We start from the raw sequence: 20,734 nt of genomic DNA on the forward strand, positions 1-20,734 counted from the left end.
CTGAGGATTAATCAAGCCGACGTCGAGGGGTAATCAAGTGGTGGTTAGATGTGCCAGGGGTAATATAATTAAGCAGGCGTTGAGGTGTTATTAGGTTGGTACTCATCTTATTTGACTATTCGAATACACAAGAGCCATAAGATTTGATATTAGTACACACCCCTTAATAACTATTAGAGTAATAATTACTTCATATGTATCAAAATATAAGATGTTTTTAACGTTCAAAAACGTATCATATTTTGATAGATAGGGAGTATTTACTAAAACATAGTGTAAGAAATGTCAAATATATAATGTTTTTGTGTATATTCTAGACTAGAGGGTTCTAAATATGGCCAGGAGACAAGAAATGTTGCGCGTGCGTCCAATTTTCGCTGTGATGGTGCCAAGCCAAAAAAGCACTGACGTGAATTGACCTTATTACCCATGCAAAAATTATACTCAGCTGGTCTGTACGAAGGGCATATTAGTAATTGTGACATTGAAACTCCGTAACCCCACCGCAAGCCCGGTTCCCAACCGGCAAATCGCCCAAATTTTCCCTTCCACCTCCAATGTCGGCCAAGGCTCCACCTCCACCGCCAGGGCACTTCCCCTCCACCGTCGGGGCCATTCCGCCTCCACCGTCGGGGCCCTTCCGCCTCACCTGCCTGGGCCCTTCCTCCCTACCCCCTCAGCCTCCACCAATCCTTTAACCAAGTCGCTCCCTCCCGCCACCATTTGGCGGCCGCGACTCCACCTCCACTGTCGATCACGACCCGACCTCGCGCCTCCACTGCTGGCCAGGGCTCCACCTCCACCACTCCCTTCCGCATCTGGTATGGCTAAGTCTCCCTCCCTCATCCCCTCCACCTCCACCAAACCCTAGACGCACAAGATGGTATGGTCCTGAACCCTCCTCACGGTTGCTTATCTATTGTTTGTACACATGTATGTGTAATTTGAGGTGGCTGATAAATGAGTTGTTTCTTGTGTTTGATTTAATTTGCTAGTGCTTGTGGTTCATTAGAGCTCTGGTCATTCGTATGAAACAAGGGCCCTGTGTTGTGAAGTGTAAATTTGGGTTTCAATAGATGTAACTCACCATGAAAAAATTAGCAATCGGGTATTAAGAACTGTTGAGCACAACGGTGAATCTAGGATAAGAAAGGAGGATGCACTGAAATCACTAGTCACCATGCTAAACTGATATACGATTTATAGTTAGTCTGGTGTTGTGGTGCAAGTTAGAAACTACTTAACTTGACTTTTGTGCTCCTTTTTTACATTCATTTTGCTCCCCTATTCGAGAGTACTACCTATGTTGCCTAAAACACAATGGTGTCTATTCTCCACCTATAAATCTTGATCATATTGCGGCACACAACAGATTGACATAGTAATGCGAGAATATAACACAGTATGATATACACCATTACATGGCATATTTTCTTCTAACTAGTTTGATGATGCAACTAGCTGTAATGTTCTTTAAATTTTTCTGTACAACCCGACCATTTTCTCTGAATTATTGTGTGCAGCACAAGTGGTACCATTTTTTGTCTGAAAGTTTTCTTCCTTTAAAGTTTTGTGTGCTACCATATCATGTGAAATTTCTGAAGCTAAAATTCGTATGTTGCTTGTTTGGTAATGCATCATAGTTTTTTTCCATGCTTTGTTGGTTGATCCATGTTTTTATTTCTACCAGGGCCTCAAGGAATGTAAGAAGGCTGGCCAAAGAACTAGTGTGGAAAGACCCGCTGATGGTCCTAGTCGAACTAACCTCGACCAACTAAGAGAGTTCATGCGGACCTGCCAACTAAACTAGAACTACAAGGTCAAAGAAAAAAAGATTACAAGGTGATGATGCAAGTGCTCAAAGAGAAGGGATGTAAGACCCTAAATGCGTGACTGCTCCTGTTGCTCATGTCCTCCACGATAAAGAAGTTGCTTGCAACTTTGATGACCACACACAACATGGTGTTGAAGGCAAGTTCTACCACCATATTTTTTTACTATCTTGACCTTTTATAGGATTAATGAAATTAAGTAAACTAAATGGATTCACTTGAATACTGATATTCACTTTATATTAAGGCAGGAAATTGACCTTTGATATGTATGAACTGAATTTCCACACACATGTTTATATCCAACAAAGTTTTATATCTTGTACTCCCTTAATATTTGTTTTTCCTTTTTATGGCTTCATTTCTTTCTGTTCCTTGCTATCAATATCATATCATGCTCATGATTCTATCTTTCGACATGGATCGGTCAAGAATATCCATGAAATTATGCATGTTCTGGATGCGTATCTATTTCCTCATGGTAGTAATAGTTTTCTAAGTAATTTCATGTTGCATATGTTATAAATTACTGGTATTGTAGATTAAATTGCTTTCAGCTTTTATTGTATGATCAATCCACTTTCACTCGCTGCCCCTTTTAGAAGATGATGACCCTGTCCATCGTGATGCCAACAACTGTATGGCCAATGGAAGTGATCTCAATGCCTAGCCTGACAAGAACAACCAGATGGTGAATGAGAAATGTGATGACAATCAGTCTGTTCAGTTCCTACCGAAATGACTTTTATCTACACTTTCTAAAAAACTGAAGGGATTAGCCATGAGATGTAATTTCAGAATCTGATTCTAGCAATTCAATCATATATGCTTAATCTAAATCTTAATTTGGTTTCATTGTACTTTGTTCCTTTTAATATCTTACCATCTGTAACGCCTCGGATTCGATGCGCCAGGTGTCTGCCAGTTATTCGCCGTCGTTGCCATGTCAGCTGCTTGCATGTTGCATTTTGCCATGTCATCATCTGCATTTCATCTGCATGTTTTTCAAAACTTGCATCCGTTCGGGTCCTCCCGGTTCTCTCCGTTGTCCGTTCGGAGTTCGGACCTCTTGCGTGCGCCCGTCGCCCCTCTCAGACCTTGTTTTCGTGAGCGGGTGTTGAACGTTCTCGGAATGGCCCGAGGTTTGCCAAGCGGCCTTGGTATACCACCGGTAGACCGCCTGTCAAGTTTCGTGCCATTTTGAGGTCGTTTGATACTCCAACGGTTAACCGCGTAGCCTGAAACCCCCCTCTCTCTTTGCAGCCCAACACCCTTTCAAAGTGGCCCAAAACCCATCTAACTCCCCTCCATGCTCTCGGTCGTTCGATCACGATCGTGTGGGCGAAAACCGTGCCTCATTTGGACTCTCCTAGCTCCCGCTACCTATAAAACTATACCTCCCCCGAAATTTTCGGGTCATTCTACCCTAACCCTAGCAAAATCGCTCTCCGTCGCAACTGGACGCGTCCGCGATGGCCGGACACGTCCGCCCCGCTTGCCCCCGACGAATCCCGCGCTGCCACGTGGCCTCTCCGCCGCCAGCCACCGCGCCCCGCCGCTGTGGCCCGCCGGGCCCAGGCGCGGCTCGCCCAGGCCCGCGCGCGCCGCCCGCGCCCCGCCGCCTCGCCTCCCACGGCTCCGCCGCTGGCCGGCCCCTCGCCGGAGGCCGTGCCCGGCCCGAGCGCCGCCCTTCCTCCGCCTGGGCCCCCGTGGCGCCGTTCCCCGCCGCCGCCACCCGCGGGCGACCCCGCGCGAGGTCGCCGTGCCCTGCGCCCCATCCGGCCGAGCTCCCCCGTCCGGCCGCGCCCCGAGCTCCTCCGACGAGCTCGCTGGCCGTCTCCGGCGTCGCCCCGGTCAGATCCGGGCAGGAGCGCCCGGTTCCGCCCCTTCCCCGTCTCGTTTCGGCCTCCCCGGCACCGTCCCTGACATCTCCGGTGAATTCCGGCGATCTTCGAAATCCGTGCAGCCCGAAGGTTGACTTTCTCCCCTCCAAAAATTCCACCAAGTCCCGAATATTTTTGCATAATCATGCCTTGTTCGTAATGCCGTATCTCTGCATCCGTAGCTCCGTTTCGTGCGTGTAATATGTCAAATTGTTTGTCTCAACGAGTACATCATTTCATTCCATTTCATTATGTACATTTGAGTCCATCTTGATGTCTGAATCATCGTTGCAAGAGTGCTTCATGATGTTAATCTGCTGAAACTGTTATAACATGCTCATTTGTCATTTTTGCCATGATTGATGTGTGCATCCTATGAGGTTGATGTCTACATGTGTTTTGATCTATGCCATGCCATCTTTATAGAGGTGCTTACCGTGTATTTTTGTGATCAATGTGGTGACTAGCACAAGCATGCAAACTAGGCATCGTGATGTTGCTGATTTTAGTCCCTGTTCTGCTGTTATTTTGATGCCGTGTAAACATGATGCTATAGAGAGATCCATGCATATTTTGAGATACTTTAGTAAGGGTGTTTTGAACATATGGTTATGATCTATCCATCCCTGCCCTTGGTTGGAATTATGGAGTAGTCTAACATGTCATTTTAGTTCTCTACTTTTGCTTCAAAATGTTTCCTGGCAGATTGTTTACATGTTATTCAATTTTGCCAAGGTTGTGTAGTTGATCCTTACATGCTATGAACTTGTTCTTGCCTTGGTTTGTTTCATAAACATGTCTTCTTGATGATTCTATGCTTATATTGTCATGCAATGACTTGTGGTGAGTGAATCAAGCTTGTTAAGTAGGGTACTTGATGTTGCTGTTTTGCTAGGCTGAATCCGTTATTTCGTGATGCTATGTAAACCTGCTTCTACTAGTCATTCTATGCATAATCTGGAGATGGTCACTAAATATGTTTTGTTTTACATGTCATCCTATAACCATCCATGCCCCTGGTTGCATTTATAGCTTGCTGTAGCTTGTTGTAATCTTGCTCCAAAGTTGCTATATAATGTTGCTGTCAGCTTGTTAACATTAAGTTCAGTTGTTGCCATGTGTTTTCCTAGTGTTCCATGCACCCTATGAACTTTCTCTTGCCATGCTTAGCTTCACAAACATGTCTTCTTACTGTTGGTTGCCTTTTCATGCCATGTAATGCTCTGTTTTGAGTGGTACAAGCTCACCAACATGCCTTCATAATTCTGTTTCTGCCATGTTTGAATCTGTAATATAACTTGCCATGTTTACTTGGGTGCCATCATATTTTCTGATCCTTTTTGGCTCATGGTCAGTAAAGGACTTTCGTTCTATGCAATTAGTATGTTCATGCCATGCCTTTGTTTTCCATAATAAGTAACATGTTGTTTGATAGCTCTAAACATTGCAACCTGATGTTATTTTCTGCAAAGTCTGAACTGTTATTATTTGCAATCTTTCCATGTGTGTTTCAGCATGTTCTAGTGATTTCTAGAGATAGCTCAATGTTCATGTTTTGTTATGCTTTACCTGTAGATCATGCCCATGTCTTTTGTTTTCTTGTTGAGGTCCTGTAGCATGTTGTTTTGATGCTTGCAATATGCCTAGTTGCTGTTTTGGACAGCTTGTCCTTTAAACTTGTATAGTGTGCATGTGTTGAACCGTTGCTCCATTTTGAGTGTGTGTCATATGAAACTTGCTTAGAATTGCATGTAGTTTCATATTATCATGTTGCATCCATGTTTTGAGGTGTTTGCTTGATGTTTGAGTGCATTTGGCATCAATGCCATGTTTAACTTGTGTTGCTCATATCTTCTAGGCTGTAGCTCCGAACTAAATGAACTTCATATGTAACTTGACTAGAATCTCGTGTAGATCATCTTTGTGCATCTTAACTTGCTGTTTAACAACTTGAACATAAGGTTTATTCAGATCTGGACCAATTCCGAAATATGCATATGAGGACTTACCGGAATTGTTATATGTCGTTCCCGACCTCATTTAAACTTGCTTTGATGTGTTGCTCTTGTATGCATCATCCCTTGCCATGAGTAGCTTCATGTAGTCTTGTCATGCATCATGCTTGTTTGTGCATCATGCCTTGTTCATGCGTGGTGTGTTTACTATGTTGTGTGCTTCTTCTTGTTAGTTCCTGTTTTGTTGCGATCGTGAGGATTCGTTCGTCTACGCTTGGTTCGTCTTCGTGGCTTCATCTTCTTCATGGACTCGTTCTTCTTCCTTGCGGGATTTCAGGCAAGATGACCGCTACCCTGGATCTCACTACTATCATTGCTATGGTAGTTGCTTCGTTCTATCGCTTTGCTGCGCTACCTATCTTTTGCTCGTCAAGCCTCCCATATTGCCATGAACCTCTAACCTTTGACACGTTTCCTACGCAAACCGTTGCTTGGCTATGTTACCGCTTTGCTTAGCCCTCTTATAGCATTGCTAGTTGCAGGTGAAGTTGAAGATTTCTCCATGGTGGACAGGATTTTGGTTGGGATATCACAATATCTCTTATATTATTAATGCATCTATATACTTGGTAAAGGATGGAAGACTCGGCCTTATGCCTGGTGTTTTGTTCCAGTCTTGCCGTCCTAGTTTCCGTCATACCGGTGTTATGTTCCCGGATTTTGCGTTCCTTATGCGGTCGGGTGATTTATGGGACCCCCTTGACAGTTCGCTTTGAATAAAACTCCTCCAGCAAGGCCCAACCTTGGTTTTACCATTTGCCTCACCTAGCCCTTTTTCCCTTGGGAGTCGCGCTCTTGAGGGTCATCTTTATTTTACCCCCCTGGGCCAGTGCTCGTCGTGAGTGTTGGTCCAACCTGTCAGCCGCCGGTGGCCACCAGGGGCAACTCTGGGCTGGCCTACCGGAAGTTTGGACAATCTGGTGTGCCCTGAGAACGAGATATGTGCAGCTCCTATCAGGATTTGTCGGCACATTCGGGCAGCTTTGCTGGTCTTGTTTTACCATTGTCGAAATGTCTTGTAAACCAGGACTCCGAGTCTGATCGAGTCTTCCTGGGAGAAGGTATATCCTTCATTGATCGCGAGAGCTTATCATGGGCTAAGTTGGGACACCCCTGCAGGGCATAATCTTTCGAAAGTCGTGCCTGCGGTTATAGGAAGATGGGAATTTGTTAATGTCCGGTTGTAGATAACTTGACACCAGATCTAAATTAAAACGCATCAACCACGTGTGTAGCCATGTGTCTCTTCTCGGCGGAGTCCGAGAAGTGAACACGGTCTTTGGGTTATGTTTGACGTAAGTAGGAGTTCAGGATCACTTCTTGATCATTGCTAGCTTCACGACCGTTCCTTTTGCTCTCTCCTCGCTCTTATTTGCGTATGTTAGCCACCATATATGCTTAGTCGCTGCTGCAGCCTCATCACTTTACCCCTTCCTTTCCCTTTAAGCTTTGCTAGTCTTGATACCCATGGTAATGGGATTGCTGAGTCCTCGTGTCTCACAGATTACTACAACAGCAGTTGCAGGTACAGGTTGTGCGATGATCATGACGCGAGAGCGATGCTTGCTTGCGTTGAGTTCTTCTTCTGCTTCTTCTTCGATCAGGGGATAGGTTCCAGGTCGGCAGCCTGGGCTAGCAGGGTGGATGTCGTTTGAGCTTCTGTTTGTGCTTCATCCGTAGTCGGATGTTGTTCTCATGTAAGATGATGTTGTATTCATGTGGCATTGTTTGCCTCTTGTATGTATCCCCATCTATTATGTAATGTTGATCTAATGATATCCACCTTGCAAAAGCGTTTCAATATGCGGGTCTATCCTTGGTGGGACCTTCGAGTTCCTTTTGGATAGGGTCGCATATTGGGCGTGACAAGTTGGTATCAGAGCCTCGACCGACCCTAGGAGCCCCCTTGATTGATCGTGTAGTTTGGCCGATGTTGAGTCTAGAAGAAAACTATTTTCGGAGTCTAGTTATATCGGAGAGTAGGAATTCTTTTTACTTCTCAGCCCCTTCGTTGCTCTGGTAAGGAATCTTGACGTAGGTGTTTTGAATTACTCCTCTTCCCCTTCAAATTTTTCTTTAGGATCACGCAGTTGGTTTTCCGATCGTTGGTTCTCAGCTCTTTTTATCCGGTGCATTTCTCGTCAAGTCGACTCGAGCCTCTTCATCTTTGAGTTCAATCCTCAGTTGTTTTCTTTTCCCACCCGCCCACCCTTTTTCATCTCGGAACCGGAGTCCATAATTGAGTATCCATCCTACTCCTGCGAAGTCTTTGTTTTCTTTCTTCAATGATTTCAACCGGTGTTTTCTCTTCAAGATATTCGTCGATTCCCCTTCCAAGTTGTCTTTGTTTTCCCGCCCTCCCACCCTGTTCTTCCCGGAGCCTCAGTCTCTTTAGAGCATCAATTTCATTCGTGTGGAACCTCTTCAGTTTTTCGTAAATTATCTCAACCGATGAATTCTCGTCTCGTTCGTCATTCTTCTTCTTTTTCTTCTCCGGTGGATTCAATTCCATTTTTGGTAGTGATTATATTCTTTCCATCAGCTCAAGTTTTTTCTCTGCTCGTTTGCCTCTCGCCATTCAATCATTCCGGAGTCGCAAGACATCTCAGAAGATTCGTCTGTGTTCCAATTAATTCGAGGTTGCCACCTCATTCAAATATTTCAATTGTTCCGGTGCATCATCCATCTGTTCAATAACCCTATCCAACGGTGTTTTCTCGTTAGTGGGCCCTAACCCACAGGTCTTTTCCCAGGATCTTACCTGACTCTTCTAATTCCCCCGGAGTTATTCTCAATTCTTTTCAAGCGTGACGTAAGAATGGATCCCATCAGTCACATGTCTTTTCCAAGATCGTTTTCAAATTCTTTTCATTGTTGGGTCAACCTCTTCGCTTTTCATTCTACCGGAGTATCTCAATAATTTTAGTGGTCTTTCTCGTTGTCATTTGAAGATCGAAGAAGAGTTCCTCTTAAATCTTGTCCGTTCTTTCGAAGTTTCATGGTTCTAGCTTCATGCTATCCTCTCGAATTATTTCATTTGTCAGATATTCTTTTCTTAACCATCCGGAGTATGTCAGAAGTTGTTTTCCCATTTCTTTTCACCGGAGGCCATCATTTCAGTTACCGTTCTCTAATTATTCCGGTGCTTCATTCAAGTGCTTTTTAATCAGAACGAGTTCTTCCCGTTCTCTTGCATCTAAATCCCATCAAACCTATTGGTTCTTCTAATTCTTCCCGGTCATTCATTCTCTTTCGTCAGTCATTTCTGAATTCTAACGGTGGTTCGTTCAAGATTCTTTTTCCTTGCTTATCATTTTAATTGATTAGTTATTTCCAATTCTACCGGTGGTTCATGAAGACTTTCTCAAATTTTGTGCCATACCCCCTTAATCCTTTTTAAGAAGAATAAGTAGTAGGCAAAATCCTTTGCTTGTCATCAATTTAATTTGATGAAGGATAAGCATACAATAAATCTTATTCTTATTTCATCCAAGTGATTAATCCCTTCATTCGGAGTTTGTTCTTAATGAATAAATTCTAGTTCCAAGTGTTTTCATCTTTTCTTTTCCGGAGTTCAAATTTCCTTGGCCATCTCGTCGGAACCTCCATCGGAATAATCGCAAGGCTCATCTTATTATTTCTTCCTTCAGTTTATCTCGTCATTCTTTTGTTACCGGAGTTCTTCATAGTGGTTCTTCATGATTTAATTCATTCTTCAAGTGTTCATCAAGATTCTTGTCGGTGGAGTTCAAATATCTGTTCTTCTCGCGTCTCGAAGTGCAATTAATTCTCCATATTCCTTGAAGTGGAGTTTCGCATTTCTTCGTTCTTCTCAGTTATCCAATCATTTCCGTTTGTGGTCGGAGATCACCTCATAATCTTGAGATGTTATCTATAAGTCGACAACAAGCTTATTCTTTCGTTGTTGATTTTCTCAACAACTCCATTCAATCTTTTCTTCTAAGTTTGCTTTCTATTTCATTCGTGGCACAAGTTGTCATTTTCTTCTCCGTTCTTTTCATTCAACTCTTTTAATTCTTTCCGGAGTTTTTGTGTCATGTCTTCATCAAGTATCATTCCATCCTCTCAAGCTCATGTTCTATTCCTCCATGTTTCAGCCGGAGTGCTGCCTAAATCCTTTCAGTCTTATCCGTTTCTTATCTCGTTCTAACCGGAGTGGTTTCAGAGTCTATCTGATTCCGTGAGGTTTCGATTCTCGTCATTCTCGTCGTTCCTCTCTTCTTCTCGAGTGCTCTCGATTCTTTGCTTATTCTCTTGAGTTCTTGTTTCACCTCATCCCTTTTCCCTTCCGTCTCGGTCCTAAGATCTCGGGACGAGATATCTTGTTAGTGGAGGAGTGTTGTAACGCCCCGGATTCGATGCGCCAGGTATCTGCCAGTTATTCGCCGTTGTTGCCATGTCAGCTGCTTGCGTGTTGCATTTTGCCATGTCATCATCTGCATTTCATCTGCATGTTTTTCAAAACTTGCATCCGTTCGGGTCCTCCCGGTTCTCTCCGTTGTCCGTTTGGAGTCCGGACCTCTCGCGTGCGCCCGTCGCCCCTCTCAGACCTTGTTTTCGTGAGCGGGTGTTGAACGTTCTCGGAATGGCCCGAGGTTTGCCAAGCGGCCTTGGTATACCATCGGTAGACCGCCTGTCAAGTTTCGTGCCATTTGGAGGTCGTTTGATACTCCAACGGTTAACCGTGTAGCCCGAACCCCCTCTCTTTGCAGCCCAACACCCTTCCAAAGCGGCCCAAAACCCATCTAACTCCCCTCCATGCTCTCGGTCGTTCGATCACGATCGTGTGGGCGAAAACCGTGCCTCATTGGACTCTCCTAGCTCCCTCTACCTATAAAACTAGACCTCCCCCGAAATTTTCGGGTCATTCTACCCTAACCCTAGCAAAATCGCCCTCCGCCGCCACCGGACGCGTCCGCGACGGCCGAACACGTCCGCCCCGCTCGCCCCTGACGAATCCCGCGCTGCCACGTGGCCTCTCCGCCGCCAGCCACCGCGCCCCGCCGCCGCGGCCCGCCGGGCCCAGGCGCGGCCCGCCCAGGCCCACGTGCACCGCCGGCACCCCGCGCTCCCCGCCGCCTCGCCTCCCGCGGCTCCGCCGCTGGCCGGCCCCTCGCCGGAGGCCGTGCCCGGCCCCGAGCGCTGCCCCTCCTCCGCCCGGGCCCCCCTGGCGCCGTTCCCCGCCGCCGCCACCCGCGGGCGACCCCACGCGAGGTCGCCGCGCCCTGCGCCCCGTCCGGCCGAGCTCCTCCGTCCGGCCGCGCCTCTCCCTCCATGCCGGCAGGAGCACGCGCCCTGAGCTCCTCCGACGAGCTCGCCGGCCGTCTCCGGCGTCGCCCCGGTCAGATCCGGGCAGGAGCGCCCGGTTCCGCCCCTTCCCCGTCCCGTTTCGGCCTCCCCGGCACCGTCCCTGACATCTCCGGCGAATTCCAGCGATCTTCGAAATCCGTGCAGCCCGAAGGTTGACTTTCTCCCCTCCAAAAATTCCACCAAGTCCCGAATATTTTTGCATAATCATGCCTTGTTCGTAATGCCGTATCTCTGCATCCGTAGCTCCATTTCGGGCGTGTAATATGTCAAATTGTTTGTCTCAACGAGTACATCATTTCATTCCATTTCATCATGTTCATTTGAGTCCATCTTGATGTCTGAATCATCGTTGCAAGAGTGCTTCATGATGTTAATCTGCTGAAACTGTTATAACATGCTCATTTGTCATTTTTGCCATGATTGATGTGTGCATCCTATGAGGTTGATGTCTACATGTGTTTTCATCTATGCCATGCCATCTTTATAGAGGTGCTTACCGTGTATTTTTGTGATCAATGTGGTGACTAGCACAAGCATGCAAACTAGGCATCGTGATGTTGCTGATTTTAGTCCCTGTTCTGCTGTTATTTTGATGCCGTGTAAACATGATGCTATAGAGAGATCCATGCATATTTTGAGATACTTCAGTAAGGGTGTTTTGAACATATGGTTATGATCTATCCATCCCTGCCCTTGGTTGGAATTATGGAGTAGTCTAACATGTCATTTTAGTTCTCTACTTTTGCTTCAAAATGTTTCCTGGCAGATTGTTTACATGTTATTCAATTTTGCCAAGGTTGTGTAGTTGATCCTTACATGCTATGAACTTGTTCTTGCCTTGGTTTGTTTCATAAACATGTCTTCTTGATGATTCTATGCTTATCTTGTCATGCAATGACTTATGGTGAGTGAATCAAGCTTGTTAAGTAGGGTACTTGATGTTGCTGTTTTGCTAGGCTGAATCTGTTATTTCGTGATGCTATGTAAACCTGCTTCTACTAGTCATTCTATGCATAAACTGGAGATGGTCACTAAATATGTTTTGTTCTACATGTCATCCTATAACCATCCATGCCCCTGGTTGCATTTATAGCTTGCCGTAGCTTGTTGTAATCTTGCTCCAAAGTTATTATATAATGTTGTTGTCAGCCTGTTAACATTAAGTTCAGTTGTTGCCATGTGTTTTCCTAGTGTTCCATGCACCCTATGAACTTTCTCTTGCCATGCTTAGCTTCACAAACATGTCTTCTTACTGTTGGTTGCCTTTTCATGCCATGTAATGCTCTGTGTTGAGTGGTACAAGCTCACCAACATGCCTTCATAATTCTGTTTCTGCCATGTTTGAATCTGTAATATAACTTGCCATGTTTACTTGGGTGCCATCATATTTTCTGATCCTATTTGGCTTATGGTCAGTAAAGGACTTTTGTTCTATGCAATTAGTAGGTTCATGCCATGCCTTTATTTTCCATAATAAGTAACATGTTGTTTGATAGCTCTAAACATTGCAACCTGATGTTATTTTCTGCAAAGTCTGAACTGTTATTATTTGCAATCTTTCCATGTGTGTTTGAGCATGTTCTGGTGATTTCTAGAGATAGCTCAGTGTTCATGTTTTGTTATGCTTTACCTGTATATCATGCCCATGCCTTTTGTTTTCTTGTTGAGGTCCTGTAGCATGTTGTTTTGATGCTTGCAGTATGCCTAGTTGCTGTTTTGGACAACTTGTCCTTTAAACTTGTATAGTGTGCATGTGTTGAACCGTTGCTCCGTTTTGAGTGTGTTCCATATGAAACTTGCTTAGAATTGCATGTAGTTTCATATTATCATGTTGCATCCATGTTTTGAGGTGTTTGCTTGATGTTTGAGTCCATTTGGCATCAATGCCATGTTTAACTTGTGTTGCTCATATCTTCTAGGCCGTAGCTCCGAACTAAATGAACTTTATATGTAACTTGACTAGAATCTCGTGTAGATCATCTTTGTGCATCTTAACTTGCTGTTTAACAACTTGAACATAAGGTTTATTCAGATCTGGACCAATTTCAAAATATGCATATGAGGACTTACCGAAATTGTTATATGTCGTTCCCGGCCTCATTTAAACTTGCTTTGATGTGTTGCTCTTGTATGCATCATTCCTTGCCATGAGTAGCTTCATGTAGTCTTGTCATGCATCATGCTTGTTTGTGCATCATGCCTTGTTCATGTGTGGTGTGTTTACTATGTTGTGTGCTTCTTCTTGTTAGTTCCTGTTTCGTTGCGATCGTGAGGATTCGTTCGTCTACGCTTGGTTCGTCTTCGTGGCTTCATCTTCTTCATGGACTCGTTCTTCTTCCTTGCGGGATTTCAGGCAAGATGACCGCTACCCTGGATCTCACTACTATCATTGCTATGGTAGTTGCTTCGTTCTATCGCTTTGCTGCGCTACCTATCTTTTGCTCGTCAAGCCTCCCATATTGCCATGAACCTCTAACCTTTGACACCTTTCCTACGCAAACCGTTGCTTGGCTATGTTACCGCTTTGCTTAGCCCTCTTATAGCATTGCTAGTTGCAGGTGAAGTTGAAGATTTCTCCATGGTGGACAGGATTTTGGTTGGGATATCACAATATCTCTTATATTATTAATGCATCTATATACTTGGTAAAGGGTGGAAGACTCGTCCTTATGCCTGGTGTTTTGTTCCAGTCTTGCCATCCTAGTTTCCGTCATACCGGTGTTATGTTCCCGGATTTTGCGTTCCTTATGCGGTTGGGTGATTTATGGGACCCCCTTGACAGTTCGCTTTGAATAAAACTCCTCCAGCAAGGCCCAACCTTGGTTTTACCATTTGCCTCACCTAGCCCTTTTTCCCTTGGGAGTCGCGCTCTCGAGGGTCATCTTTATTTTACCCCCCCCCCCCCGGGCCAGTGCTCGTCGTGAGTATTGGTCCAACCTGTCAGCCGCCGATGGCCACCAGGCGCAACTCTGGGCCGGCCCACCGGAAGTTTGGACAATTCGGTGTGCCCTGAGAACGAGATATGTGCAGCTCCTATCAGGATTTGTCGGCACATTCGCGCGGCTTTGCTGGTCTTGTTTTACCATTGTCGAATTGTCTTGTAAACCGGGACTCCGAGTCTGATCGGGTCTTCCTGGGAGAAGGTATATCCTTCATTGATCGCAAAAGCTTATCATGGGCTAAGTTGGGACACCCCTGCAGGGTATAATCTTTCGAAAGCCGTGCCTGCGGTTATAGGCAGATGGGAATTTGTTAATGTCCGGTTGTAGATAACTTGACACCAGATCCGAATTAAAACGCATCAACCGCGTGTGTAGCCATGATTGTCTCTTCTCGGCGGAGTCCGAGAAGTGAACACGGTCTTTGGGTTATGTTTGACATAAGTAGGAGTTCAGTATCACTTCTTGATCATTGCTAGCTTCACGACCGTTCCTTTTGCTCTGTCCTCACTCTTATTTGCGTATGTTAGCCACCATATATGCTTAGTCGCTGCTGCAGCCTCACCACTTTACCCCTTCCTTTCCCTTTAAGCTTTGCTAGTCTTGATACCCATGGTAATGGGATTGCTAAGTCCTCGTGGCTCACAGATTACTACAACAGCAGTTGCAGGTATAGGTTGTGCGATGATCATGACGGGAGAGCGATGCTTGCTTGCGTTGAGTTCTTCTTCTGCTTCTTCTTCGATCAGGGGATAGGTTCTAGGTCGGCAGCCTGGGCTAGCAGGGTGGATGTCGTTTGAGCTTCTGTTTGTGCTTCATCCGTAGTCGGATGTTGTTCTCATGTAAGATGATGTTGTATTCATGTGGCATTGTTTGCCTCTTGTATGTATCCCCATCTATTATGTAATATTGATGTAATGATATCCACCTTGCAAAAGCGTTTCAATATGCGGGTCTATCCTTGGTGGGACCTTCGAGTTCCTTTTGGATAGGGTCGCATATTGGGCGTGACACCATCACTACAAAAAACACTTCTGTAATGATACGTCTTCATCATAGTAGGTTAGGTTTTCTATCATGCATGTACATCTGTGACAATTTTATGACAGAATTAAGATAGTCATACCTGTGCTGTCGTAGAAGTGTTCCATGACAATTCTGAAATTATCATCACAGAAGTGTCCACTCCCATCATGATAAATACCGTATCATGGAAGTGCTTTCATCAAGGGTGACCGACACATGGCATCCACCATGACGGGTCGCGGTCAAGCTATCGGGTCTGGTTTTGGATCCGATAACCCGTTAACAGTACCGACCAATGGCGATTTTTCACATGTAAAATTCTCATTGGTCGAAGAAACCACGTGTCAGCTCCGAGTCGGGACAGATGTCATCCAGTGGTTGGACGGGACGTGCCTATGATACATAGACATGTGGCATGACCCAACAGTGGCCCATTAGTCAAAAGGCCGGCCCAGCCAAAGGCCCATAATATTTTGTTAGACACTAGTGGGCTGGCCCGTTAACAACATGCCATGTTTTAGGTCAAATTTTGGCCCATATCAGATCTGGCCTGTTCATAGCCTGTCGTGTTTTGGGCTAAATTATGACCCATATGAGATCAGGCCCGTTAACTAGCCACCCAGATTTTGGGTCCATTCTAAGTCGGGTCCTATTTTAGCCAGTTAAAGGCCCATTTACCAGTTCAGCCCGATAATCGTTTCGGCCTGTTAGCGGCCCGTGGTGCATCTGGGCCGTTATCGGACCGGTTTCACTTTAGGCCATTTAACAGCCCGTGCAACAAGTTGACTATATCTTGTGCTAAGTGACTTTATGCCTCTTAACGGCCCGTAGTCTTCTTGGATAAATTTTGGCCCAACACACCTATCGGCCTGTTAATGGCCCGTGGTATAGTTGGGTCTAATTACGGCCCGCTTTCAATCCGGACTGCTTACAACCCATCCTGTTAATGGCCCGAGACACAGTTGGGCGTACGAATCGCCTTGATTCCGGCCTGCTTACATCCCATAATTTTATTGGGTCAATCAGGGCCCGAGATAAATTTTGGCATGTTAATGCATCGTATGTTATTGGGCCAAACATTGGCCTACGACAGTTTCGGCCTGTGTTGGCCCATGAAATTTTTGGCTCATCTTTAGCCCACTCTAGTTTTCAGCCTGTTAAAAGCCCATGGTATTCTCTGGCCCAACAAGCCCGAATTTTACTCGGCCTGTTAAAGGCGGAAAAGTACTTTATGTTTAGGCCTACTAATGGCCCAAGATGATTACAGGCCCATGTTTCGGGCCATATATAGCGAGTTATGGGCCGGCCTGACAGACCGACAACGTTGAGCTCCGTTGAAGCTCCCGTCCTAAATTACAGCATACCAACTAAGAATAAACCTAGACTATACAACAAAGAAGTTACATCATATTAATCCACTGGGCATCAAAGTTCGCCACCAATGATAATAAAGCGGGTCAAGACCGCGGATTACATACACTGCGCATCAAAGGTAGCCACCAGTGCATATAAACGCGCCGACAAAAGAATATACAAAACTGACAGCACTTCAGAAGGCATTAGGCCTGCCCTGCAGGTGCACCACAAGTAGCAGAACAAGCTGATGAAACCTCGGTTCTATCAACGATAGATGCTCAAACCCTAGCTGCATAGCAAGAAAGCGGGCATGGCTGTCCTTTCAGGTCTTCTTTACATCATTGACATCAAGTCGGAGTTGAGTTGAACCAAGCCTTTCTGCTTTAAGTTGAGACTGAAGAAGTCAAACTGATTGAGGCAGCAACTACATAGAGGTTGTCTCACAGCTGCAGGTGAGTAACTTCAACTCACTGTCTTCATCAAGACATGACCTTGGGGTCATCTCACTCTCTTCAAGATGGGTTGTCTCACTATCTTCCCTAAAGTTCTGCCTGGCATAAGAGATATGACTCTAAAAGAGAAACAAGGAGACACATAACAGGTTTCACAAATATATAAGCAACGATAGTCAGAGTGCTAACAATTCTATCCCATTTTATATTGGCAAATAAGAAAATAAATGGATCTGTTCTGCATAAGGCACATGTTTTTACAACTACAATTTGAAACTGACAGTTGTTGCAAACATCCAATCAGATGTAAACACCAAAGTAAACAACAGTGGAGGAAATGATGCCTATCCAAATCTATATCAGAACAAAGTTTGAAGGCTTGATAAGGATGAACTTACAATACATGTTAACACGGGCTGGACAAAGCCCTTCTCCATGTCGATGGAAGGATAATTCAAGAAATTCCCTAAAGAAACTTCTTTATAAGCGTTGCCTTTATTCTACATATTGTAAAGAGCAAATACAGATCTAATAATATTGGAAGAAATAGAGCATAATGAAGCTCAGGTGTAGAGTGATGATACATAATCAAATAGCTATTAATTAAGTACAACATTGCAAGGCAAAAGGTACTGACAAGAGGAATGCAGACCTCAACATGTGTGATGGCATTGGCTTTATTCAACATTTTGGTAAGAGTAAATGTAGATTTGATAGTTTAGTGAAAGTGGAGGGCAGGGCAGATAAGATGCAGAGTAATGGTAGACAATCAACTATCTCGCAATGCAAGTACAGTAATACTACCACCGTTCGTTATTACTTGTCGCTCAAATGGATGTATCTAGTACTACTTAAGTTCTAAATACATCCAATTGAGCAACAATTAATTCGATACGGAGGGAGTACATGACAATAGGCACTTACATGACAATCCAAAACTTCGTAACCATTGTGTTAATTCTATATTTATGTAGGAGTAAGTATAGATCTTATAATTTTGAGCAAAGGGAGGATAAGGAGCAAACATTTACAATGATGCTACATAATCAAACAACAATGAGTGTAAGTATGCCGATAAAGGGCAAGAGGTACTGGCAAGAGCAATGTAGTGACCAATATGGTTGTGAGATCCTATGATCCTTTGAGAATGGAGATTCTTCTGAAATTAGTTTTCATACAACAGAGATGGTAAGGCACATGCAGAAATGTAGGAGTTCAAATTTTGAATTGATGTCATAGACAGTACCTGACGCTGGGCTCTCTGTAGTTTTAATAGGACTTTGGCCAGTAGAGTATGGGTAAAGTGTGGTACAGTTGGGCATGTGTTTTCTGTGGCTGCTGATCTATCTAATTTATCAGGTATCACTGCCTTTTCTAAATACTTAGTTTGTACTCCTTGAGGATCTGCACTCACACTCCCTTTCAGACATCTATTACGAAAGAACAATATTTGACTGGAAAAACATAGCACGATGACACATGGAATAGGTACAGAAAATGGATAGGCATGGCATATACTCATATATGATGCTTAAACTAAGAATATGGTGGAGTAACAAAGTAGAAGTTGCAAGAGGTCATATGCAAGATATGTGTAGAGGGATTGTTGCGACCCCGTCTCAACACCACTCCCGGGCACCACTCCCGGGCACTCTCGGGCACTCATACCGACCCCGTCTACTATAGCGTAGCATTAAAATAAATAACGTCCCAGGCTTGGTAACAGGGTGATGGGTTCCTACCTGATGCATACTACTCAACTACAAGGATTCAATATCACTACTAGAGGGATTGTTGCAAAGATGACGCTAGATGCAATAAAAACATAGTATGAAAAGCATGGTCAAAGTGAACTTGCCTGGTATTATTTGATGAAGATATAACGCTCTCAGAAAACTTGATAGAACTATTCATCACTCTCCGAAGAAAATCTATACAAGTGAAACATAGCATTCACATAAGCAAGCATCCTAGCAAACAATTCTAAGACTCAAATAACAATCAAAACAACAAAGAAACTCGATAATAAAACTCAAACAAATTCCAAAGGAACTTCAAATAAAACTACAAAGAAAAACTACTAACGATAGTCTATGACTTTGCTACAAACATGTAATATAGTTTTCCCCTAAGTAAAGACTTAATAGCAATTAAAACACTAAACTAATAACAAAAAATGAAATTGTAAAACAACTAATTTAATAGAAAATATTTTTCATAAACTTTTAGTAGCAAAAGGAAACAAATAAAAAGCTTTTATAAAACTCTAACTATGACCTATACAAGTTTTCATACACAACTAACAAAAATAATTTTTTAAAATAAGAATGAAAATTTCTTTGTTGACTAACAGAAACAAACTAAATTTGTCAAAAGTGACAAAAAGAAATAATTTAAAAACAATTAAAATTATAAATAAAAGGTTAAAACAAAACTAGAATGAAAACAATACTGTTTTGCTAAAAACCTAATTTAAAATAAACTAAAAATAAATAACTATATGCTACTGGATAGACAAAACCATAATAAAACAGTAGCAAAAAGAATCAATCAAAAATACTTTGTAAAACTCAAAATATTACCAAATTAGTGATTTGAAATTTTTTCATCAAATTCAAATTTAAACTACTCAAATTTGAAAACTAAGGACGCAAACAAAAACTTCAACAATTTTGTGACACAATGCAAAAAGAAACAATCAAATTGGATCTAAAACATAAAAGTTATTGAATTTCTATAAACAGAACTATTCTGTTTTTGAAACAAAAATGAAAGAAAACAAAATAAAATAAAACGGGCAGGTGCTACGTGGCCTACTGCTATTGGGCTAAGAGATGGGCATTCGGTAACTAAACTGCGCTCGACCGATACTTAAAAAAACCACACGTGCTAGTAAAACAAAAACCGACCTACTAAACCGATTAGATCTAAACCGTAAATAAACCGAAACTAAACCGATCTAGTAAAAAAACCTAACTGTCCGATCTAATCTAATCACAACCGTATAAAAAAGATCGGACGGATGAGAAGGGAGAGAGCTCTCACCGCGGTGGTGGTCGACGGCGAGCGCGTCGGGCGACGATGCTGGCTGCGCTCCGGTGATCTTCGGCGTCGGTGGGGTGGCCAGGAAGATGAAGCGGATGACAACGAGTCCAACGGTGGTCGTGGCGTCGATGGAGGTGGTCGGAGACAGTCGGCGGCGAGCTCGAGGCGGCGGTGGAGTTCGGTCGTCGGTGATGCCGGTGTTCCCGTGGGGCGGGAGCTTGGGCGAGTGTCTTGGGTGGTGCAGGCGAGCGATGGGGCGTCGATGGTGGGTTCGGACGGCGACGAGGTGGTCGGGGTCGAGCGCTGCAGCAGCAATGGCGGGCAGTGGAGCTCGGGCTCCAGCGAGCAATGGCGGCAAGCAGAGAGGGGTTCGGGGGTCGGGAAGGGGAGGAACAGGGTGAGGGGAGGGGTATATATAGGAGGAAAGATTGGAGGAGGGGGCGGATCGGGACTACGCGATCCCGAGAAGATTGGGATTCTGGCGGCGCGGCGATGGTGGTTCTGCCGTGGGGAGGAAGAAGATTGCGGGCGGGGCGATCATGCAGTGGGGCCCAGCGGTCAACAGCGCTCGCGCGGCTGTGGGCTGGTGCGGTGAGGGAAGAGAGAGAGAGAGAGGAGCAGTTCTAGGCTTCGGCCTCGTACTGTTTGAAGGATTTTTTTAAACAGACAACCAAATAAAACAAAACAACAATTAAAAAAATATATAGGCATATAATATATTAAAATTTTCGGAAAAACATTTCCTACAACATGAACTATTTTCCAGGTTCAAATAAAATCCACAAAAATTGACAAAAGCCAAACAATGCTGCTATTGCAATAAAACCCAATAAAAAACTTTTTTCTAAATACCAA

Source organism: Triticum aestivum, chromosome 5B (assembly GCF_018294505.1).
Source record: "Triticum aestivum cultivar Chinese Spring chromosome 5B, IWGSC CS RefSeq v2.1, whole genome shotgun sequence".
Classification (NCBI taxonomy): Eukaryota; Viridiplantae; Streptophyta; class Magnoliopsida; order Poales; family Poaceae; genus Triticum; species Triticum aestivum.